Here is an 8,289-nt window from a genome sequence, read left to right as displayed (position 1 = left end):
AAGTTCCTTTAAAAACAATTACTTCACAGAATTAGGGGGGGACTGAGGTTCCATGACTTGATGTATTGAACTTTCCTTCATGCTACCTGTTGCAACTCCTGACAACACTATTTAAGGCTCCTTTTCAAAGGCTACAGGGGAAACATAATGAGGAAAGAGGAAGGCAAGAAGAGGAAAGGTCAGTCAGTTCTGTGGATAGAAAGTCTGGGAAGATTTCACTAGCTTGTCCCACACTCTCTGTGAGCAGAGAGAGTAGAGCAACATATACAGTGTATGTCATTAGGCAAACAGCAACAACCCTCAAATATGCAGAAAACACCAGCAACATAAAAGGACAATGGAAAACAAGAGCATGAAATGAGGTAATAAAGAAAAAAATATTGGCTGGGCTCCCACGGGCAGCAGCTGAAGGTCCGGAGGGGTATCTCAGCTGTGGGGGTTTCCCACTGAGGACTCTGGGGCCTAAACCCCAGGTTGGGCTTCCCAGCCAAGAGCACCAGAACTGAGAAAGCTGTCTACATAACATCTGGCTGTGAAAAGCAGCCAGGTTTCTTCCTGCCAGGGAGAGGCGCTGGAACAGGAGGCACCCTCTAAAAGAGCCATTGCAAAAAGTTTCATGTGCAGCCACTCACCTTGGGCTCCGGTTGAGGGGGAGTGGAGTGGACTGGGCTGTGTGTGGAGAGTCTGGGGAGAGTCATTCCCCCAGACTGTGGGGGACATCTTTCTTGGGAGGCGAACTTTCAGCTTTTGCCTGAGAGGGGAAGCAATTGCCCCACCCTGCTGGAGAGCCTCTTGCCCTGCCCAGAGGAGTTTCTACAGCCTGAGGCTTGTTAGGAGACTGATAACAACTAGCCTCTAGCTGCCGGACCCTCTGGAGCTTCTAGAGCCTGAGGCTCATTAAGAGGATCAGATTAACAAGTCTGCAGACTGAGGCAGACCTCAGGGTGCTTTGAGTTTTTGCCTGACCTGCTTTGGGACCCAGGCCTTAGAAAAGCAGACTTTGGTGTGCATCTAGGTCCTGTCCAAATGCATCCAGCCCCAGCAGTGGAGACCTCAAGCCTGGGGTTGTTGATAGCACCAAACAGGGTACTCAGGGCCAGTCACATTGGCCTGTACTAGAGACCCTACAAAAAGACTGAGAATCCTAGCAGATCTACCTAACATTTAGCCAAAATGGGGAGACCAAAAAACAATCCCCAAATGAAAGAACAAGAGAAGTCTCCAGAAAAAGAGCCGAATGAAAGAGAGATAAACAACCTCTCAGAAATAGAGTTTAGAATACTGATTGTAAGGATGCTCAACAGCATGAAAAAAGATTTGGAAACTATGAAAAATGACCAGTCAGAAATGAAGAGTGACATAGCAGAAATAAAGAATACATTAGAAGGAATAAACAGCAGATTAGAAGAATCTGTGGATCCGATCAGTGAATTAGAAGACAAGGTAGAAAAAATCACTCAATCAGAGACCTAAAAACAAAAAACAATTAAAAAACAGGAGGACAGCCTAAGGGAGCTGTGGGACAGCATAAAACATAACAATATTTGTATTATAGGAGTGCCAGAGGAGGTTGAAAGTAAGCAGGGTTAGAGAACCTATTTGATGAAATAATGGCAGAAAACTTGCCTAACCTGGTCAAGGAAAAAGGCACACAGGTTCTGGGGGCACAGAGAGTCCCAAGCAAGAAGAATCCAAAGAGGCCCATGCCCAGACACATCATAATTAAACTGTCAAAAATCCAAGGCAAAGAGAGAATCTTAAAAGAAGCTAGAAAAAAGCAAACTGTTACCTACAAAGGAGCTCCCATAAGGCTGTCATCTGACTTCTCATCAGAAATTCTACAGGCCAGAAGGGAATGACATGAAGTATTCTAGGTAATGCAAAAGAAGGGTCTGAAACCAAGACTACTCTATCCAGCAAGATTATCAATCAAGCTGGATGGTGAAATAAAGAGCTTCCCAGACCAAAAAAAAAAAAAAAAAAAAAGGTTAAAAGACTTTATCACTATAAAACCAACATTACAGGAAATGTTAAAGGGACTGTTATAATTAGAAGTAGAAATAAAGAGAATGAGAAACATAGATATAAAGAAACAAAATGGCAGTAGATAAGTATCTTTCAATAATAACCTTAAATGTAAATGAATTAAATGCCCCAATAAAGAGACATAGGGTGGCTGAATGGATAAGAAAACATGACCCAAATATATGCTGTCTATAAGAGATCCACCTCAGAACAAAAGACTCACACAGGATGAGAGTGAAGGGATGGAAAAAAAACTTTCCATGCAAATGGAAATGGAAAAAACGCTGGGGTAGCAATCCTCATACCAGACAAAATAGACTTCAAAATGAAGACCATAACGAGAGACAAGAAAGGTCATTACATAACGCTAAAGGGATCAATCCAGCAAGAGGATATAACCCTGATAAACATATATGCACCCAATACAGAAGCACCTAAACTTATAAAAAAAAAAAAAAAACTTCTAGAGAGATTTAAGGGAGAGATCGACAGCAATACAGTCATACTAGGGGACTTTAACACCCCATTGACTTCACTGGATAGGTCTTCCAGACAAAAAATCATCAAGGAAACAGCGACCTTAAATGACACACTAGATCAGATGGATTTAATCGACATTTACAAAACATTCTACCCCAAAGCTGCAGAATATACATTCTTCTCAAGGGCACATGGGACATTCTCAAAGATAGCCACATGTTAGGACACAAAACAAGTCTCTATAAGTTCAAGAAGATTGAAATCATATGAAGCATCTTCTCGAATCACAGTGGCATGAAACTAGAAGTCAACTATAATAAAAACACTAAAAGACATTTAAACACATGGAGACTGAAAAGCACGTTTTTAAACAATGAATGGGTTACCAAAAAGATCAAGAAAGAAATTAAAAACTTCCTGGAAACAAATGAAAATGAACACACAACAACTCCAAATCTATGGGACACAATGAAAACAGTCCTGAGAGGGAAGTTCATAGCACTACAAGCCTACCTCAAAAAACAAGAAAAACTTCTAATAGACTCTTTAACCCTACAACTCAAAAACTTAGAAAGGGAACAACAAGAAAAGCCTAGAGTAAGTAGAAGGAAAGAAGTAATAAAGATCGGAGCAGAAATAAATTACATAGGCACTACAAAAACAATACTAAAGATCATTGAAATCAAGAGCTGGTTCTTTGAAAAGATAAACAAGATTGATGAACCTTTAGCCAGACTCATCAAGAAACAAAGAGAGAGGACCCAAATAAACAAAATCAGAAACGAAAGAAGTGAAATAACAACTGACCCAACAGAAATACAAAGGATTGTAAGACAATAGTATGAACCACTATATGCCACCAAGCTGGAAAACCTGGATGAAATGGATGAATTCCTAGAAAAATACAACCTTTCAAAACTCAATCAGGAAGAGTCAGAAAGTTTAAATAGGCTGATAACTGCTGATGAAGTTGAAGCAGTAATCCAAGGGCTCCTAGCACACAAAAGCCCTGGCTCGGATGGCTTCATGGGGGAGTTTTACCAAACATTCAAATAAGAATTAACACCTATCCTCCTCAAACTATTTCAAAAAATCCAAGAGGAAGGAACACTTCCAAACTCTTTTTACAAGGCCAGCATTACCCTAATTCCAAAACCAGATAAAGATACTACAAAGAAAGAGAATTACAGGCCAATATCCCTGATGAACACAGACGCTAAAATCCTCAACAAAATATTAGCAAATCAAATCCAGCAATATATTAAAAAGATCATACACCATGACCAAGTGGGATTTATTCCAGCGATGCAAGGCTGGTACAATAGTCACAAATCAATAAACATGATACATCACAAATTGAAACAAAAAAATCAAGTGATCTTATCAATAGATGCAGAAAAAGCATTCAATAAAATCTAACACCCATTTTTTATAAAAAACTCTCAGCAAAGTGGGAATAGAGGGATCATACCTCAACATAATAAAGGCCATATATGACACACCTACAGCCAACATCATACTCAATGGGCAAAAACCAAAACCATTTCCCCTAATAACAGGAACAAGACAGGGGTGTCCACTTTCACCACTCTTATTCAACATAGTATTGGCAGTCCTAGCCACAGACATTAGACAAGAAGAAAACAGAGGAAAACAAGATGGCAGCGTAGGTAACAGGTGCACCCGCCGCCTCCCGCAACCACATCAAAATCACAACTAAAATACAGAACCACCATCAATCAGAGCCTCCTGAAATCTGGCTGAACAGAAGCCCTACAACCAGGGAACTGAAGGAGCATCGAGACGGGTAGGAGGGACGACGACGCAGGAGGATCGGGGCTGAATCGTAGAGACGCGGCCGAGGGCCCACACCAGGTGCCCAGGTTAAAACCCCAGAGGGAATCTCGGGGGTGGTAGTTTCTCGGAGGAGTGAGGGGTCCCAGACCCACAGCAGGCCCCCAGCCCAGGACTCCAGGGCTGAGAAGAGAGGTCCCCACAACTCCGGGTTGTGAAACCAGCAGGGACTGTCTCTGAGGGTCGCAGAAGCTGCCGGAGTCCCAGCAGCTCCTCTTAAAGGGCCCGCGCACGGACTCACTCGAACGCTCCCTCTGAGCCCAGTGCTAGGCTGCAGCCTGAAAGGACCTGGGACACTCGGGGAGGAACTAACCTGCCTGAAATCCAGGCGAGAGGTGGAGGGGCAGCTTTCTTCCAGGCAGAAGAGCTGGCGGAGGCCATTGCTCCTTGTAGAGTCCTCCCCGTACACAGACGGCAGGCAGGCACCATATTTGAATTTCCAGCACCTGACTCACATCATTGGCCCCGCCCTGTGATTCCCGGAGGCCCCGCCCCTCCGCACCTGCAGCAAATCCAGGCCATTTCCAGGGGCTTTTCTGTGCAAGTGGCCTCTCGAGCCTCATGCTTAGGACTTTCCTAGAATCTCTCAAACACGCAGCAGCGTGCCCTATACGGCTTGATAAGTGGCCCCAGGCCTGACACTAGCGGCAGCTGCACTGGCTCATAGCTGGGCCTCTCCTGAATACCTCCAAGCCCAGCACAAGTAGCAGCCAACTACGGTTTGCTGTGTAGCTCATGCTAGGTGGCCCTGGGCAAGGCACTGGCACACGCTGACTTTGCATCTCCCAGGAGGCCCCAGAGACAGTGCACCTGGTAGTCAGACTCAACCACACTGGATTACAACCTTACCACATCCACAAGTGACACACTCAGGGAGCCCACTTGTTGAACACCAAAGTTCCACTGAAGTAAATCCAGCTCCATAGGGGTATCTCCAGCACAGCAGCTCTCTGGCTATAGTTGCAGCTGGTCCTCACAGCTGATTGGCCTGGGGGTCAACTCCTCCCAGGGACACCAACAGCAACCAAGGCTCAACTACAACAGGACAGTGCACACAGCCCACACGGGGGAGCACCTAGCAGGCCCAGCTCAGGTGACTGGGGAAGCTGAGCCACTGCACCCTACAGCACACCTACTACACAAAGCCACTCTACAAATTCCAGGAGACATAGCAGCTCTACCTAATACTTAGAAACACCTGGAAGCAGCCAAAATATAGAGACAAAGAAAGATGTCACAAAGGAAAGAACAGAAGAAATCTCTAGAAGAGGAACTAAATGAAATAGATCCAAGCAAGCTAACAGATACAGAGTTCAGGATAATGGTTACAAGGATGCTCAAGGATATTAGTAAGAGTGTGAGGAAAATAATTGAGAAAATCAATGACATAATAAAGCACCAATTTGAAATGAAGGCTATAGGAACTGAAAAGAAGAATAATTTACATGGAACCAACAGTAGAGTAGAGGGTGCTGAGAATCAAATCAGCAATTTGGAACATGAGGCTGCAAACACCTGGAAGCAGCCAAAATATAGAGGCAAAGAAAGATGCCTCTTGAAGTTGTCCCAGAGGTCCTTATACTATTTTCATATTTCTGGATTCTTTTTTCTTTTTGCTCGTCTGGTTGGCATCATTAAAATGCCAAAGGTTAAAGACAAAGAGAGAATCTTAAAAGCAGCAAGAGAAAAGCAATTAGTTACCTACAAGAGAGCACCCATACGACTGTTGGCTGATTTCTCAAGAGAAACTTTGCAGTCCAGAAGGGAGTGGCAAGCAATATTCAAAGTGATGAAAAACATGGAACTACAACCAAGATTACTGTACCCAGCAAAGCTATCATTTAGAATTGAAGGTCAGATAAAGAGCTTCTCAGCATAGGGTTCAGTGGGTACTGTCTGCAGTTTCAGGCAAACATTGGGGGTCTTGGGACATATTCCTGAGGATAAGGAGGGACTACTGTACTCTACTAGATATGGATATGGACTATAGAGAAAGTGAAAACCAGAGCTGAGAATCTAAGCCTTGCTGGCCAAAATGAAAATATTACCATATACTTAAATAAATATTAAAGTATAAAATATTATGTTTTTGTAATACATATTTTACCCAAGAAGGACAAAACACTTCCAAAGTTGTCAATAACCTACAATTACAGCCACAATAGTAAATTGTTATTACTTGGTTAAACTACTGTTTTGCTTACCAAGCAAGGAAACAAATATTCTAACTGCCACATTTGTAGATCTGGTTGAAAAACACATTATCATTCTTTAAAAAAAAAAAAAAAAAATCACTGTAGATGACATTAGTAAAAGTTCTATAAAATTATTCCATTTTAAAAAGCCAAGTATCTGTATTAAGAATATTTTAAAATTTAACTTATTTTATTTATTTGGAAAACAAAACAATATATTAAAGATAAATTTATCAAAAACAAGTCTCATAAACAGTCATTTAAAGTGTTTAACATTCAAACTGAGGAATCTCTGAGGGAGGGTTGGGGTAGGTGGGTGGGTGGAGAGAGATTAACCTAAGAATTTATATGCATATATGCATAACTCATGGACACAAACAATAGTGTGGTGAAGGCCTGGGGGGATGCAAGGTGGAGGGGGTCAGTGGGGTGAAGGGGGAACATCTGTGATACTTTCAACAATAAAGTAAAAAAATAATAAAGTGTTTAACATTGGACTAATACAATAAAAGAATTAATCTGAAAATTTGAAAACAAAAGGTCTAATTTAGTATAAAATAAAATATAAAATGAAAACACTATGGTGATGGAAGAAGACTTGGCTTTGGGTGCTCAAATGCAGTATACAGAGTTTGTATGATAGAATTATACCCTTTTAACCTATATAATTTTATTAAGCAACATCACCCCAATAAACTTAATAAAAAATAAAAATAAAATAGTATAAAATAAAATATGAAGCACCTTTATGAAATTTATTTTGCTCAATTAGTGTGATTTTAAAGAAGTTATGTGTATATTATTATGATTCAAACCATGGGGACCATTTTAAACACTTTAAAAAAATAAAGAGCATTCTAAACTGTGCTAGCCAAACAGTAGCTACTATCCACATGTGGGTATTTGAATTTTCATTAGCTAAAACAAGATGTGGTTCATTTACCACATCTCAAGTGCTCAAGAGCCATATGTTTCTAGTAACTATTGGACAACCTAAAATTATAGAACATTAACAACATAATGGAAAGTTCAGGGCTGGTCTCATAACTTATATAAGCAACCAGCATAATTAAGTTAACTATATAAATCTTGAAAAAATTTTGTAAATATAAAGCTTTTGTTTTTGTAATTTTGCTTCCAATCCAGGGAATATTTCAGATACCATAAAATACAAATCAAATTTAAAATCTGCATATACAATTTGAAATTTAATCTTTATTAGGATATAATTTTATTTTTTCACATTAGCTGTATTACCAGCAGTTTGTAAAACTATTTGTAAAAGTGGATAGTGAAGCCAAAGACTACCTTAGATGAAGTAATCTAAAGAACTCTGGTCAAAATCCTTTTACCTTCAATGGAAGGTTTTTTGGCTTAAATTACTCTTCAAAAACCATTGTAGGCATATTGTAAACATATAAAGATATGCATAGAATGTTATAGTTTCATTAAGCTAAATGCAACTAACAGCAAATTACTTATTTGCTGAACAGTCTTAAAAATTAAATCTTTTAGCTTTATAAAACTAATTACACTATATTTACTATAATATTCTAAAAGTTAAATTTTTAAAACATATATGAAAATATGTATCTATTCTATAAATTGATTATATAAAACCATCTTAATATATCTCACAAGTCACAAAAATAAAAAGACTTGTCAACTTTCACACAACTTATATTGTTTGACTGCCCTACTGATTACTTTCTACTGAATTACTTCTTTGCCTTAT

This window comes from Miniopterus natalensis, chromosome X, assembly GCF_054644295.1.
Source record: "Miniopterus natalensis isolate mMinNat1 chromosome X, mMinNat1.hap1, whole genome shotgun sequence".
Taxonomy (NCBI): Eukaryota; Metazoa; Chordata; class Mammalia; order Chiroptera; family Miniopteridae; genus Miniopterus; species Miniopterus natalensis.
This window is presented reverse-complemented; position numbering follows the sequence as displayed.